Source organism: Garra rufa, unplaced genomic scaffold, assembly GCF_049309525.1.
Source record: "Garra rufa unplaced genomic scaffold, GarRuf1.0 hap1_unplaced_003, whole genome shotgun sequence".
NCBI lineage: Eukaryota > Metazoa > Chordata > Actinopteri > Cypriniformes > Cyprinidae > Garra > Garra rufa.
In genome coordinates this window covers 11,840,628-11,853,605 of record NW_027394278.1, presented here as the reverse complement: position 1 = coordinate 11,853,605, position 12,978 = coordinate 11,840,628, and the positions used below count along the sequence as shown (strand labels likewise).

Here is a 12,978-nt window from a genome sequence, read left to right as displayed (position 1 = left end):
ACCCTAGATTACCCTTGGTGAGTGTAGTGGTTTAGCACAGGGAGCGCACAGGCCCAAGGAAATGGAGCCATAGCTCGAGTTTCTCTTCATCAACGCATAAATCTTTCGCCTTTTACTAAAGTTTTCCGTGGAGAGGAACATTTGCGAGTGACCTGTATTTTTGGGGGCTCTGCTCACAGCAGAGCTGTACTGGAGTGTCAAGAGCAGAATCAAACTGGCCGCCCGCCAACGTGCAGTGGAACGAAGCGCGCCTCATCATGGTCTGTGTTTGCGGCCTTTGCGCTTTCTGCGTCGCAACTTCAAATTTCTTTAGCCAGCGTGGAAAGACAGCACTCTCTCGTACATGACGGGATCCAAACAAAGATGGCTTCAGCTCCTTTGGCCCTATCAGTGACTCGTGCGCTTCAAGCATTCCTTTCAGAATGCTAAAAGCTAAAATCCACCACCTGCGTTGGTGGTATAGTGGTGAGCATAGCTGCCTTCCAAGCAGTTGACCCGGGTTCGATTCCCGGCCAACGCATTCCTTTTGGCTCCGGCTGACGTTGAAGCAGAATTGCTTCTGTGACCTCTGTCTGCACCAAAAACTTTTGGATGAGTCGTTCAGAAGCAGTAAAAAGCTAGGACTCCCCGTCGGTGAATCGAACCCCGGTCTTCCGCGTGACAGGCGGAGATACTGTCCACTATACTAACGAGGAGCTGCGCTTGCTGGCCTTCGCCCCCAGCCGGCGTGATTTCACCGACATCACCAAAACGAGCCATTACTCCATGAAAAACCAGATCAACCTGCCATGACCTTATTAAGTCTCTCAATATCTTGAATGATACACATTACAGGGGGTCATTATTTGGACCACTTTATTATTTACATTTTTTTTTTCTTTTCACTTTTCATACGGGGGGCATGAAAAAAGGGATGACATTGACTTGATTGGGTTTGTGAATATTGGGAGATGGAAGGGACTTTTGTAACTTGTACTCCTCCCATTTGGAGTGACGGTGGTGATGAAAAACATGTTGGCAGGCGTCGGCACCCTAGGTTACCCTTGGTAAGCGTAGTGGTTTACCAAAGGGAGCGCACAGGCCCAAGGGATTGGAGCCATAGCTCGAGTTTCTCTTCATCAACGCATAAATCTTTCGCCTTTTACTGAAGATTTCCGTGGACAGAAACATTTCCGAGTGACCTGTATTTTTGGGGGCTCTGCTCACAACAGAGCTATACTAGAGAGTCAAGAGCAGAGTGAATCTGGCCGACTGCCAACATGCAGTGGAACGAAGCGCGCCACGTCGTGGTCTGTGTTTGCAGCCTTTGTGCTTCCTGTGTCGCAACTTCAGATTTCTTTAGCCAGCATGAAAAGACAGCGCTCTCTCGTACATAACGGGATCCAAACCCTGAACGGGCCCAGAGAAAGATGGCTTCCGGCTCCTTTGGCCCTATCAGTGACTTGTGCACTTTGAGCATTCTTTTCTGACCGGCGAAAGCCAGCGTCCACCGCCTGCGTTGTTGGTATAGTATAACTTGCACTGTACCCAGATGAAAAATGGAGGTGGCAGAATGGAGCTCGGTGTTGTGTTCGCCTGCACAAAAAGCCTGCCGTGACCCGGATTCGAACCGGAGTTGCTGCGGCCACAACGCAGAGTACTAACCGGCCGGGTCTGCTTAAAAAAACTCAGAAGTGCCCCAACCTACAGGTTCACTGGCTTGTTTGCCAAGGGATCTCAAATTTAAGGGTGCCTTCCAAGAAGTAGGGGTCACAGTTCAATTCAACATCTCACATAGCCTTCGTACTCGGTCGTGAGGGGAGGCCTGTAGCAAACTGACAGCTTGTCGCCCGAACAGGGACTTGAACCCTGGACCCTCAGATTAAAAGTCTGATGCTCTACCGACTGAGCTATCCGGGCCACATTGGGAGCATGACAGCAAACAATGTGCATTCTCTGTCTGCTTAAAGTTTGCGGTACTGCAGGATGGAGGCCACAGACTACTAGGGCTGAGACTGATAGGCTTCTCCTGGCAAGTTTGGAACAGTGACATTGAATGAATGGACTCTTTTCACAACAGTTTGCTAACACTTTTTTGGCCTGGACAGAGAAGTAAATGGTGCTAGAAGTTCATAATGAGTAGGCTTCTTTTACACTGTTATATCAGAGCACCTAAAAGCTCTTCCATTGGACTTGGTTCTTTGGAAACACTGCTTGAAAAGAGATGTGGGAAGACCAGTTGTCGTGCAGCAACTGGAGTTAGAGGGGGGAAAAAATCAGCTTCCAGGAAAAGTAGAGAAGGCACAGTTGCTGTCGCAAACAGCCAAGAAGGCAAAGCGCTTCGTAGTCGGCAGGGTTCGAACCTGCGCGGGGAGACCCCAATGGATTTCGAGTCCATCGCCTTAACCTCTCAGCCACGACTACACCTGAGGGTGTTTTGCGTGCTTTTTGGTTGGCTAGATGTGGGCAGCATAGGACATCGCGGACAACCTGCACTGCACCCGGATGAAAAATGGAGGTGGCAGAAAGGAGCTCTTCTTTTTTAACTTTTACTCCTCCCATTTACAGTGAGGGGGCCATTAAATTCATGTTGGCAGGTGTCGGCACCCTAGATTACCCTTGGTGAGTGTAGTGGTTTAGCACAGGGAGCGCACAGGCCCAAGGAAATGGAGCCATAGCTCGAGTTTCTCTTCATCAACGCATAAATCTTTCGCCTTTTACTAAAGATTTCCGTGGAGAGGAACATTTGCGAGTGACCTGTATTTTTGGGGGGCTCTGCTCACAGCAGAGCTGTACTGGAGTGTCAAGAGCAGAATCAAACTGGCCGCCCGCCAACGTGCAGTGGAACGAAGCGCGCCTCATCATGGTCTGTGTTTGCGGCCTTTGCGCTTTCTGCGTCGCAACTTCAAATTTCTTTAGCCAGCGTGGAAAGACAGCACTCTCTCGTACATGACGGGATCCAAACAAAGATGGCTTCAGCTCCTTTGGCCCTATCAGTGACTCGTGCGCTTCAAGCATTCCTTTCAGAATGCTAAAAGCTAGAATAAACCACCTGCGTTGGTGGTATAGTGGTGAGCATAGCTGCCTTCCAAGCAGTTGACCCGGGTTCGATTCCCGGCCAACGCATTCCTTTTGGCTCCGGCTGACGTTGAAGCAGAATTGCTTCTGTGACCTCTGTCTGCACCAAAAACTTTTGGATGAGTCGTTCAGAAGCAGTAAAAAGCTAGGACTCCCCGTCGGGGAATCGAACCCCGGTCTTCCGCGTGACAGGCGGAGATACTGTCCACTATACTAACGAGGAGCTGCGCTTGCTGGCCTTCGCCCCCAGCCGGCGTGATTTCACCGACATCACCAAAACGAGCCATTACTCCATGAAAAACCAGATCAACCTGCCATGACCTTATTAAGTCTCTCAATATCTTGAATGATACACATTACAGGGGGTCATTATTTGGACCACTTTATTATTTACATTTTTTTTTTCTTTTCACTTTTCATACGGGGGGCATGAAAAAAGGGATGACATTGACTTGATTGGGTTTGTGAATATTGGGAGATGGAAGGGACTTTTGTAACTTGTACTCCTCCCATTTGGAGTGACGGTGGTGATGAAAAACATGTTGGCAGGCGTCGGCACCCTAGGTTACCCTTGGTAAGCGTAGTGGTTTACCAAAGGGAGCGCACAGGCCCAAGGGATTGGAGCCATAGCTCGAGTTTCTCTTCATCAACGCATAAATCTTTCGCCTTTTACTGAAGATTTCCGTGGACAGAAACATTTCCGAGTGACCTGTATTTTTGGGGGCTCTGCTCACAACAGAGCTATACTAGAGTGAATCTGGCCGACTGCCAACATGCAGTGGAACGAAGCGCGCCGCGTCGTGGTCTGTGTTTGCAGCCTTTGTGCTTCCTGTGTCGCAACTTCAGATTTCTTTAGCCAGCATGAAAAGACAGCGCTCTCTCGTACATAACGGGATCCAAACCCTGAACGGGCCCAAACAAAGATGGCTTCCGCTCCTTTGGCCCTATCAGTGACTTGTGCACTTTGAGCATTCTTTTCTGACCGGCGAAAGCCAGCGTCCACCGCCTGCGTTGTTGGTATAGTATAACTTGCACTGTACCCAGATGAAAAATGGAGGTGGCAGAATGGAGCTCGGTGTTGTGTTCGCCTGCACAAAAAGCCTGCCGTGACCCGGAGTTGCTGCGGCCACAACGCAGAGTACTAAACGGCCGGGTCTGCTTAAAAAAACTCAGAAGTGCCCCAACCTACAGGTTCACTGGCTTGTTTGCCAAGGGATCTCAAATTTAAGGGTGCCTTCCAAGAAGTAGGGGTCACAGTCCAATTCAACATCTCACATAGCCTTCGTACTCGGTCGTGAGGGGAGGCCTGTAGCAAACTGACAGCTTGTCGCCCGAACAGGGACTTGAACCCTGGACCCTCAGATTAAAAGTCTGATGCTCTACCGACTGAGCTATCCGGGCCACATTGGGAGCATGACAGCAAACAATGTGCATTCTCTGTCTGCTTAAAGTTTGCCTGTACTGCAGGATGAAGGCCACAGACTACTAGGGCTGAGACTGATAGGCTTCTCCTGGCAAGTTTGGAACAGTGACATTGAATGAATGGACTCTTTTCACAACAGTTTGCTAACACTTTTTTGGCCTGGACAGAGAAGTAAATGGTGCTAGATGTTCATAATGAGTAGGCTTCTTTTACACTGTTATATCAGAGCACCTAAAAGCTCTTCCATTGGACTTGGTTCTTTGGAAACACTGCTTGAAAAGAGATGTGGGAAGACCAGTTGTCGTGCAGCAACTGGAGTTAGAGGGGGGAAAAAATCAGCTTCCAGGAAAAGTAGAGAAGGCACAGTTGCTGTCGCAAACAGCCAAGAAGGCAAAGCGCTTCGTAGTCGGCAGGGTTCGAACCTGCGCGGGGAGACCCCAGTGGATTTCGAGACCATCGCCTTAACCTCTCAGCCACGACTACACCTGAGGGTGTTTTGCGTGCTTTTTGGTTGGCTAGATGTGGGCAGCATAGGACATCGCAGACAACCTGCACTGCACCTGGATGAAAAATGGAGGTGGCAGAAAGGAGCTCTTCTTTTTTAACTTTTACTCCTCCCATTTACAGTGAGGGGGCCATTAAATTCATGTTGGCAGGTGTCGGCACCCTAGATTACCCTTGGTGAGTGTAGTGGTTTAGCACAGGGAGCGCACAGGCCCAAGGAAATGGAGCCATAGCTCGAGTTTCTCTTCATCAACGCATAAATCTTTCGCCTTTTACTAAAGATTTCCGTGGAGAGGAACATTTGCGAGTGACCTGTATTTTTGGGGGCTCTGCTCACAGCAGAGCTGTACTGGAGTGTCAAGAGCAGAATCAAACTGGCCGCCCGCCAACGTGCAGTGGAACGAAGCGCGCCTCATCATGGTCTGTGTTTGCGGCCTTTGCGCTTTCTGCGTCGCAACTTCAAATTTCTTTAGCCAGCGTGGAAAGACAGCACTCTCTCGTACATGACGGGATCCAAACAAAGATGGCTTCAGCTCCTTTGGCCCTATCAGTGACTCGTGCGCTTCAAGCATTCCTTTCAGAATGCTAAAAGCTAAAATCCACCACCTGCGTTGGTGGTATAGTGGTGAGCATAGCTGCCTTCCAAGCAGTTGACCCGGGTTCGATTCCCGGCCAACGCATTCCTTTTGGCTCCGGCTGACGTTGAAGCAGAATTGCTTCTGTGACCTCTGTCTGCACCAAAAACTTTTGGATGAGTCGTTCAGAAGCAGTAAAAAGCTAGGACTCCCCGTCGGGGAATCGAACCCCAGTCTTCCGCGTGACAGGCGGAGATACTGTCCACTATACTAACGAGGAGCTGCGTTTGCTGGCCTTCGCCCCCAGCCGGCGTGATTTCACCGACATCACCAAAACGAGCCATTACTCCATGAAAAACCAGATCAACCTGCCATGACCTTATTAAGTCTCTCAATATCTTGAATGATACACATTACAGGGGGTCATTATTTGGACCACTTTATTATTTACATTTTTTTTTTCACTTTTCATACGGGGGGCATGAAAAAAGGGATGACATTGACTTGATTGGGTTTGTGAATATTGGGAGATGGAAGGGACTTTTGTAACTTGTACTCCTCCCATTTGGAGTGACGGTGGTGATGAAAAACATGTTGGCAGGCGTCGGCACCCTAGGTTACCCTTGGTAAGCGTAGTGGTTTACCAAAGGGAGCGCACAGGCCCAAGGGATTGGAGCCATAGCTCGAGTTTCTCTTCATCAACGCATAAATCTTTCGCCTTTTACTGAAGATTTCCGTGGACAGAAACATTTCCGAGTGACCTGTATTTTTGGGGGCTCTGCTCACAACAGAGCGATACTAGAGAGTCAAGAGCAGAGTGAATCTGGCCGACTGCCAACATGCAGTGGAACGAAGCGCGCCGCATCGTGGTCTGTGTTTGCAGCCTTTGTGCTTCCTGTGTCGCAACTTCAGATTTCTTTAGCCAGCATGAAAAGACAGCGCTCTCTCGTACATAACGGGATCCAAACCCTGAACGGGCCCAGACAAAGATGGCTTCCGCTCCTTTGGCCCTATCAGTGACTTGTGCACTTTGAGCATTCTATTCTGACCGGCGAAAGCCAGCGTCCACCGCCTGCGTTGTTGGTATAGTATAACTTGCACTGTACCCAGATGAAAAATGGAGGTGGCAGAATGGAGCTCGGTGTTGTGTTCGCCTGCACAAAAAGCCTGCCGTGACCCGGATTCGAACCGGAGTTGCTGCGGCCACAACGCAGAGTACTAACCGGCCGGGTCTGCTTAAAAAAACTCAGAAGTGCCCCAACCTACAGGTTCACTGGCTTGTTTGCCAAGGGATCTCAAATTTAAGGGTGCCTTCCAAGAAGTAGGGGTCACAGTTCAATTCAACATCTCACATAGCCTTCGTACTCGGTCGTGAGGGGAGGCCTGTAGCAAACTGACAGTTTGTCGCCCGAACAGGGACTTGAACCCTGGACCCTCAGATTAAAAGTCTGATGCTCTACCGACTGAGCTATCCGGGCCACATTGGGAGCATGACAGCAAACAATGTGCATTCTCTGTCTGCTTAAAGTTTGCGGTACTGCAGGATGAAGGCCACAGACTACTAGGGCTGAGACTGATAGGCTTCTCCTGGCAAGTTTGGAACAGTGACATTGAATGAATGGACTCTTTTCACAACAGTTTGCTAACACTTTTTTGGCCTGGACAGAGAAGTAAATGGTGCTAGAAGTTCATAATGAGTAGGCTTCTTTTACACTGTTATATCAGAGCACCTAAAAGCTCTTCCATTGGACTTGGTTCTTTGGAAACACTGCTTGAAAAGAGATGTGGGAAGACCAGTTGTCGTGCAGCAACTGGAGTTAGAGGGGGGGAAAAAATCAGCTTCCAGGAAAAGCAGAGAAGGCACAGTTGCTGTCGCAAACAGCCAAGAAGGCAAAGCGCTTCGTAGTCGGCACGGTTCGAACCTGCGCGGGGAGATCCCAATGGATTTCGAGTCCATCGCCTTAACCTCTCAGCCACGACTACACCTGAGGGTGTTTTGCGTGCTTTTTGGTTGGCTAGATGTGGGGAGCATAGGACATCGCGGACAACCTGCACTGCACCCGGATGAAAAATGGAGGTGGCAGAAAGGAGCTCTTCTTTTTTAACTTTTACTCCTCCCATTTACAGTGAGGGGGCCATTAAATTCATGTTGGCAGGTGTCGGCACCCTAGATTACCCTTGGTGAGTGTAGTGGTTTAGCACAGGGAGCGCACAGGCCCAAGGAAATGGAGCCATAGCTCGAGTTTCTCTTCATCAATGCATAAATCTTTCGCCTTTTACTAAAGATTTCCGTGGAGAGGAACATTTGCGAGTGACCTGTATTTTTGGGGGCTCTGCTCACAGCAGAGCTGTACTGGAGTGTCAAGAGCAGAATCAAACTGGCCGCCCGCCAACGTGCAGTGGAACGAAGCGCGCCTCATCATGGTCTGTGTTTGCGGCCTTTGCGCTTTCTGCGTCGCAACTTCAAATTTCTTTAGCCAGCGTGGAAAGACAGCACTCTCTCGTACATGACGGGATCCAAACAAAGATGGCTTCAGCTCCTTTGGCCCTATCAGTGACTCGTGCGCTTCAAGCATTCCTTTCAGAATGCTAAAAGCTAGAATCCACCACCTGCGTTGGTGGTATAGTGGTGAGCATAGCTGCCTTCCAAGCAGTTGACCCGGGTTCGATTCCCGGCCAACGCATTCCTTTTGGCTCCGGCTGACGTTGAAGCAGAATTGCTTCTGTGACCTCTGTCTGCCCCAAAAACTTTTGGATGAGTCGTTCAGAAGCAGTAAAAAGCTAGGACTCCCCGTCAGGGGATCGAACCCCGGTCTTCCGCGAGACAGGCGGAGATAATGTCCACTATACTAACGAGGAGCTGCGCTTGCTGGCCTTCGCCCCCAGCCGGCGTGATTTCACCGACATCACCAAAACGAGCCATTACTCCATGAAAAACCAGATCAACCTGCCATGACCTTATTAAGTCTCTCAATATCTTGAATGATACACATTACAGGGGGTCATTATTTGGACCACTTTATTATTTACATTTTTTTTTTTTCTTTTCACTTTTCATACGGGGGGCATGAAAAAAGGGATGACATTGACTTGATTGGGTTTGTGAATATTGGGAGATGGAAGGGACTTTTGTAACTTGTACTCCTCCCATTTGGAGTGACGGTGGTGATGAAAAACATGTTGGCAGGCGTCGGCACCCTAGGTTACCCTTGGTAAGCGTAGTGGTTTACCAAAGGGAGCGCACAGGCCCAAGGGATTGGAGCCATAGCTCGAGTTTCTCTTCATCAACGCATAAATCTTTCGCCTTTTACTGAAGATTTCCGTGGACAGAAACATTTCCGAGTGACCTGTATTTTTGGGGGCTCTGCTCACAACAGAGCTATACTAGAGAGTCAAGAGCAGAGTGAATCTGGCCGACTGCCAACATGCAGTGGAACGAAGCGCGCCACGTCGTGGTCTGTGTTTGCAGCCTTTGTGCTTCCTGTGTCGCAACTTCAGATTTCTTTAGCCAGCATGAAAAGACAGCGCTCTCTCGTACATAACGGGATCCAAACCCTGAACGGGCCCAAACAAAGATGGCTTCCGCTCCTTTGGCCCTATCAGTGACTTGTGCACTTTGAGCATTCTTTTCTGACCGGCGAAAGCCAGCGTCCACCGCCTGCGTTGTTGGTATAGTATAACTTGCACTGTACCCAGATGAAAAATGGAGGTGGCAGAATGGAGCTCGGTGTTGTGTTCGCCTGCACAAAAAGCCTGCCGTGACCCGGATTCGAACGGGAGTTGCTGCGGCCACAACGCAGAGTACTAACCGGCCGGGTCTGCTTAAAAAAACTCAGAAGTGCCCCAACCTACAGGTTCACTGGCTTGTTTGCCAAGGGATCTCAAATTTAAGGGTGCCTTCCAAGAAGTAGGGGTCACAGTTCAATTCAACATCTCACATAGCCTTCGTACTCGGTCGTGAGGGGAGGCCTGTAGCAAACTGACAGCTTGTCGCCCGAACAGGGACTTGAACCCTGGACCCTCAGATTAAAAGTCTGATGCTCTACCGACTGAGCTATCCGGGCCGCATTGGGTGCATGACAGCAAACAATGTGCATTCTCTGTCTGCTTAAAGTTTGCGGTACTGCAGGATGAAGGCCACAGACTACTAGGGCTGAGACTGATAGGCTTCTCCTGGCAAGTTTGGAACAGTGACATTGAATGAATGGACTCTTTTCACAACAGTTTGCTAACACTTTTTTGGCCTGGACAGAGAAGTAAATGGTGCTAGATGTTCATAATGAGTAGGCTTCTTTTACACTGTTATATCAGAGCACCTAAAAGCTCTTCCATTGGACTTGGTTCTTTGGAAACACTGCTTGAAAAGAGATGTGGGAAGACCAGTTGTCCTGCAGCAACTGGAGTTAGAGGGGGAAAAAAATCAGCTTCCAGGAAAAGTAGAGAAGGCACAGTTGCTGTCGCAAACAGCCAAGAAGGCAAAGCGCTTCGTAGTCGGCAGGGTTCGAACCTGCGCGGGGAGACCCCAGTGGATTTCGAGACCATCGCCTTAACCTCTCAGCCACGACTACACCTGAGGGTGTTTTGCGTGCTTTTTGGTTGGCTAGATGTGGGCAGCATAGGACATCGCGGACAACCTGCACTGCACCCGGATGAAAAATGGAGGTGGCAGAAAGGAGCTCTTCTTTTTTAACTTTTACTCCTCCCATTTACAGTGAGGGGGCCATTAAATTCATGTTGGCAGGTGTCGGCACCCTAGATTACCCTTGGTGAGTGTAGTGGTTTAGCACAGGGAGCGCACAGGCCCAAGGAAATGGAGCCATAGCTCGAGTTTCTCTTCATCAACGCATAAATCTTTCGCCTTTTACTAAAGTTTTCCGTGGAGAGGAACATTTGCGAGTGACCTGTATTTTTGGGGGCTCTGCTCACAGCAGAGCTGTACTGGAGTGTCAAGAGCAGAATCAAACTGGCCGCCCGCCAACGTGCAGTGGAACGAAGCGCGCCTCATCATGGTCTGTGTTTGCGGCCTTTGCGCTTTCTGCGTCGCAACTTCAAATTTCTTTAGCCAGCGTGGAAAGACAGCACTCTCTCGTACATGACGGGATCCAAACAAAGATGGCTTCAGCTCCTTTGGCCCTATCAGTGACTCGTGCGCTTCAAGCATTCCTTTCAGAATGCTAAAAGCTAAAATCCACCACCTGCGTTGGTGGTATAGTGGTGAGCATAGCTGCCTTCCAAGCAGTTGACCCGGGTTCGATTCCCGGCCAACGCATTCCTTTTGGCTCCGGCTGACGTTGAAGCAGAATTGCTTCTGTGACCTCTGTCTGCACCAAAAACTTTTGGATGAGTCGTTCAGAAGCAGTAAAAAGCTAGGACTCCCCGTCGGTGAATCGAACCCCGGTCTTCCGCGTGACAGGCGGAGATACTGTCCACTATACTAACGAGGAGCTGCGCTTGCTGGCCTTCGCCCCCAGCCGGCGTGATTTCACCGACATCACCAAAACGAGCCATTACTCCATGAAAAACCAGATCAACCTGCCATGACCTTATTAAGTCTCTCAATATCTTGAATGATACACATTACAGGGGGTCATTATTTGGACCACTTTATTATTTACATTTTTTTTTTCTTTTCACTTTTCATACGGGGGGCATGAAAAAAGGGATGACATTGACTTGATTGGGTTTGTGAATATTGGGAGATGGAAGGGACTTTTGTAACTTGTACTCCTCCCATTTGGAGTGACGGTGGTGATGAAAAACATGTTGGCAGGCGTCGGCACCCTAGGTTACCCTTGGTAAGCGTAGTGGTTTACCAAAGGGAGCGCACAGGCCCAAGGGATTGGAGCCATAGCTCGAGTTTCTCTTCATCAACGCATAAATCTTTCGCCTTTTACTGAAGATTTCCGTGGACAGAAACATTTCCGAGTGACCTGTATTTTTGGGGGCTCTGCTCACAACAGAGCTATACTAGAGAGTCAAGAGCAGAGTGAATCTGGCCGACTGCCAACATGCAGTGGAACGAAGCGCGCCACGTCGTGGTCTGTGTTTGCAGCCTTTGTGCTTCCTGTGTCGCAACTTCAGATTTCTTTAGCCAGCATGAAAAGACAGCGCTCTCTCGTACATAACGGGATCCAAACCCTGAACGGGCCCAGAGAAAGATGGCTTCCGGCTCCTTTGGCCCTATCAGTGACTTGTGCACTTTGAGCATTCTTTTCTGACCGGCGAAAGCCAGCGTCCACCGCCTGCGTTGTTGGTATAGTATAACTTGCACTGTACCCAGATGAAAAATGGAGGTGGCAGAATGGAGCTCGGTGTTGTGTTCGCCTGCACAAAAAGCCTGCCGTGACCCGGATTCGAACCGGAGTTGCTGCGGCCACAACGCAGAGTACTAACCGGCCGGGTCTGCTTAAAAAAACTCAGAAGTGCCCCAACCTACAGGTTCACTGGCTTGTTTGCCAAGGGATCTCAAATTTAAGGGTGCCTTCCAAGAAGTAGGGGTCACAGTTCAATTCAACATCTCACATAGCCTTCGTACTCGGTCGTGAGGGGAGGCCTGTAGCAAACTGACAGCTTGTCGCCCGAACAGGGACTTGAACCCTGGACCCTCAGATTAAAAGTCTGATGCTCTACCGACTGAGCTATCCGGGCCACATTGGGAGCATGACAGCAAACAATGTGCATTCTCTGTCTGCTTAAAGTTTGCGGTACTGCAGGATGGAGGCCACAGACTACTAGGGCTGAGACTGATAGGCTTCTCCTGGCAAGTTTGGAACAGTGACATTGAATGAATGGACTCTTTTCACAACAGTTTGCTAACACTTTTTTGGCCTGGACAGAGAAGTAAATGGTGCTAGAAGTTCATAATGAGTAGGCTTCTTTTACACTGTTATATCAGAGCACCTAAAAGCTCTTCCATTGGACTTGGTTCTTTGGAAACACTGCTTGAAAAGAGATGTGGGAAGACCAGTTGTCGTGCAGCAACTGGAGTTAGAGGGGGGAAAAAATCAGCTTCCAGGAAAAGTAGAGAAGGCACAGTTGCTGTCGCAAACAGCCAAGAAGGCAAAGCGCTTCGTAGTCGGCAGGGTTCGAACCTGCGCGGGGAGACCCCAATGGATTTCGAGTCCATCGCCTTAACCTCTCAGCCACGACTACACCTGAGGGTGTTTTGCGTGCTTTTTGGTTGGCTAGATGTGGGCAGCATAGGACATCGCGGACAACCTGCACTGCACCCGGATGAAAAATGGAGGTGGCAGAAAGGAGCTCTTCTTTTTTAACTTTTACTCCTCCCATTTACAGTGAGGGGGCCATTAAATTCATGTTGGCAGGTGTCGGCACCCTAGATTACCCTTGGTGAGTGTAGTGGTTTAGCACAGGGAGCGCACAGGCCCAAGGAAATGGAGCCATAGCTCGAGTTTCTCT

General features: G+C 49.5%; 26 non-coding genes across 26 annotated transcripts; 15 read left to right on the top strand and 11 right to left on the bottom strand.

Annotated features, from left to right (window-relative positions):
- Positions 1–70: 70 nt before the first annotated feature.
- Positions 71–186, top strand: LOC141311213 (U5 spliceosomal RNA). The gene has a single exon (XR_012348677.1). It is a non-coding gene; the product is annotated as a U5 spliceosomal RNA (small nuclear RNA).
- A 262-nt stretch (positions 187–448) lies between these two features.
- On the top strand, positions 449–520 carry trnag-ucc (transfer RNA glycine (anticodon UCC)). The gene has a single exon. It is a non-coding gene; the product is annotated as a tRNA-Gly (tRNA).
- A 580-nt stretch (positions 521–1,100) lies between these two features.
- LOC141311240 (U5 spliceosomal RNA) lies at positions 1,101–1,215 on the top strand. Its single transcript, XR_012348705.1, has one exon. It is a non-coding gene; the product is annotated as a U5 spliceosomal RNA (small nuclear RNA).
- A 611-nt stretch (positions 1,216–1,826) lies between these two features.
- trnak-uuu (transfer RNA lysine (anticodon UUU)) lies at positions 1,827–1,899 on the bottom strand. The gene has a single exon. It is a non-coding gene; the product is annotated as a tRNA-Lys (tRNA).
- A 422-nt stretch (positions 1,900–2,321) lies between these two features.
- On the bottom strand, positions 2,322–2,403 carry trnas-cga (transfer RNA serine (anticodon CGA)). The gene has a single exon. It is a non-coding gene; the product is annotated as a tRNA-Ser (tRNA).
- Positions 2,404–2,655: 252 nt separating this feature from the next.
- LOC141311195 (U5 spliceosomal RNA) lies at positions 2,656–2,771 on the top strand. Its single transcript, XR_012348660.1, has one exon. It is a non-coding gene; the product is annotated as a U5 spliceosomal RNA (small nuclear RNA).
- Positions 2,772–3,033: 262 nt separating this feature from the next.
- trnag-ucc (transfer RNA glycine (anticodon UCC)) lies at positions 3,034–3,105 on the top strand. Its single transcript has one exon. It is a non-coding gene; the product is annotated as a tRNA-Gly (tRNA).
- Positions 3,106–3,208: 103 nt separating this feature from the next.
- On the bottom strand, positions 3,209–3,280 carry trnad-guc (transfer RNA aspartic acid (anticodon GUC)). Its single transcript has one exon. It is a non-coding gene; the product is annotated as a tRNA-Asp (tRNA).
- Positions 3,281–3,685: 405 nt separating this feature from the next.
- Positions 3,686–3,800, top strand: LOC141311239 (U5 spliceosomal RNA). The gene has a single exon (XR_012348704.1). It is a non-coding gene; the product is annotated as a U5 spliceosomal RNA (small nuclear RNA).
- Positions 3,801–4,385: 585 nt separating this feature from the next.
- trnak-uuu (transfer RNA lysine (anticodon UUU)) lies at positions 4,386–4,458 on the bottom strand. The gene has a single exon. It is a non-coding gene; the product is annotated as a tRNA-Lys (tRNA).
- Positions 4,459–4,881: 423 nt separating this feature from the next.
- trnas-cga (transfer RNA serine (anticodon CGA)) lies at positions 4,882–4,963 on the bottom strand. The gene has a single exon. It is a non-coding gene; the product is annotated as a tRNA-Ser (tRNA).
- A 251-nt stretch (positions 4,964–5,214) lies between these two features.
- Positions 5,215–5,330, top strand: LOC141311165 (U5 spliceosomal RNA). The gene has a single exon (XR_012348630.1). It is a non-coding gene; the product is annotated as a U5 spliceosomal RNA (small nuclear RNA).
- Positions 5,331–5,592: 262 nt separating this feature from the next.
- trnag-ucc (transfer RNA glycine (anticodon UCC)) lies at positions 5,593–5,664 on the top strand. The gene has a single exon. It is a non-coding gene; the product is annotated as a tRNA-Gly (tRNA).
- A 575-nt stretch (positions 5,665–6,239) lies between these two features.
- On the top strand, positions 6,240–6,354 carry LOC141311282 (U5 spliceosomal RNA). The gene has a single exon (XR_012348745.1). It is a non-coding gene; the product is annotated as a U5 spliceosomal RNA (small nuclear RNA).
- A 610-nt stretch (positions 6,355–6,964) lies between these two features.
- On the bottom strand, positions 6,965–7,037 carry trnak-uuu (transfer RNA lysine (anticodon UUU)). The gene has a single exon. It is a non-coding gene; the product is annotated as a tRNA-Lys (tRNA).
- A 423-nt stretch (positions 7,038–7,460) lies between these two features.
- trnas-cga (transfer RNA serine (anticodon CGA)) lies at positions 7,461–7,542 on the bottom strand. The gene has a single exon. It is a non-coding gene; the product is annotated as a tRNA-Ser (tRNA).
- Positions 7,543–7,793: 251 nt separating this feature from the next.
- Positions 7,794–7,909, top strand: LOC141311198 (U5 spliceosomal RNA). Its single transcript, XR_012348663.1, has one exon. It is a non-coding gene; the product is annotated as a U5 spliceosomal RNA (small nuclear RNA).
- A 262-nt stretch (positions 7,910–8,171) lies between these two features.
- trnag-ucc (transfer RNA glycine (anticodon UCC)) lies at positions 8,172–8,243 on the top strand. The gene has a single exon. It is a non-coding gene; the product is annotated as a tRNA-Gly (tRNA).
- Positions 8,244–8,825: 582 nt separating this feature from the next.
- On the top strand, positions 8,826–8,940 carry LOC141311238 (U5 spliceosomal RNA). The gene has a single exon (XR_012348702.1). It is a non-coding gene; the product is annotated as a U5 spliceosomal RNA (small nuclear RNA).
- Positions 8,941–9,550: 610 nt separating this feature from the next.
- On the bottom strand, positions 9,551–9,623 carry trnak-uuu (transfer RNA lysine (anticodon UUU)). The gene has a single exon. It is a non-coding gene; the product is annotated as a tRNA-Lys (tRNA).
- Positions 9,624–10,045: 422 nt separating this feature from the next.
- On the bottom strand, positions 10,046–10,127 carry trnas-cga (transfer RNA serine (anticodon CGA)). The gene has a single exon. It is a non-coding gene; the product is annotated as a tRNA-Ser (tRNA).
- Positions 10,128–10,378: 251 nt separating this feature from the next.
- LOC141311212 (U5 spliceosomal RNA) lies at positions 10,379–10,494 on the top strand. The gene has a single exon (XR_012348676.1). It is a non-coding gene; the product is annotated as a U5 spliceosomal RNA (small nuclear RNA).
- Positions 10,495–10,756: 262 nt separating this feature from the next.
- trnag-ucc (transfer RNA glycine (anticodon UCC)) lies at positions 10,757–10,828 on the top strand. The gene has a single exon. It is a non-coding gene; the product is annotated as a tRNA-Gly (tRNA).
- A 580-nt stretch (positions 10,829–11,408) lies between these two features.
- LOC141311237 (U5 spliceosomal RNA) lies at positions 11,409–11,523 on the top strand. The gene has a single exon (XR_012348701.1). It is a non-coding gene; the product is annotated as a U5 spliceosomal RNA (small nuclear RNA).
- Positions 11,524–12,134: 611 nt separating this feature from the next.
- trnak-uuu (transfer RNA lysine (anticodon UUU)) lies at positions 12,135–12,207 on the bottom strand. The gene has a single exon. It is a non-coding gene; the product is annotated as a tRNA-Lys (tRNA).
- A 422-nt stretch (positions 12,208–12,629) lies between these two features.
- trnas-cga (transfer RNA serine (anticodon CGA)) lies at positions 12,630–12,711 on the bottom strand. The gene has a single exon. It is a non-coding gene; the product is annotated as a tRNA-Ser (tRNA).
- Between the last annotated feature and the right edge of the window lie 267 nt (positions 12,712–12,978).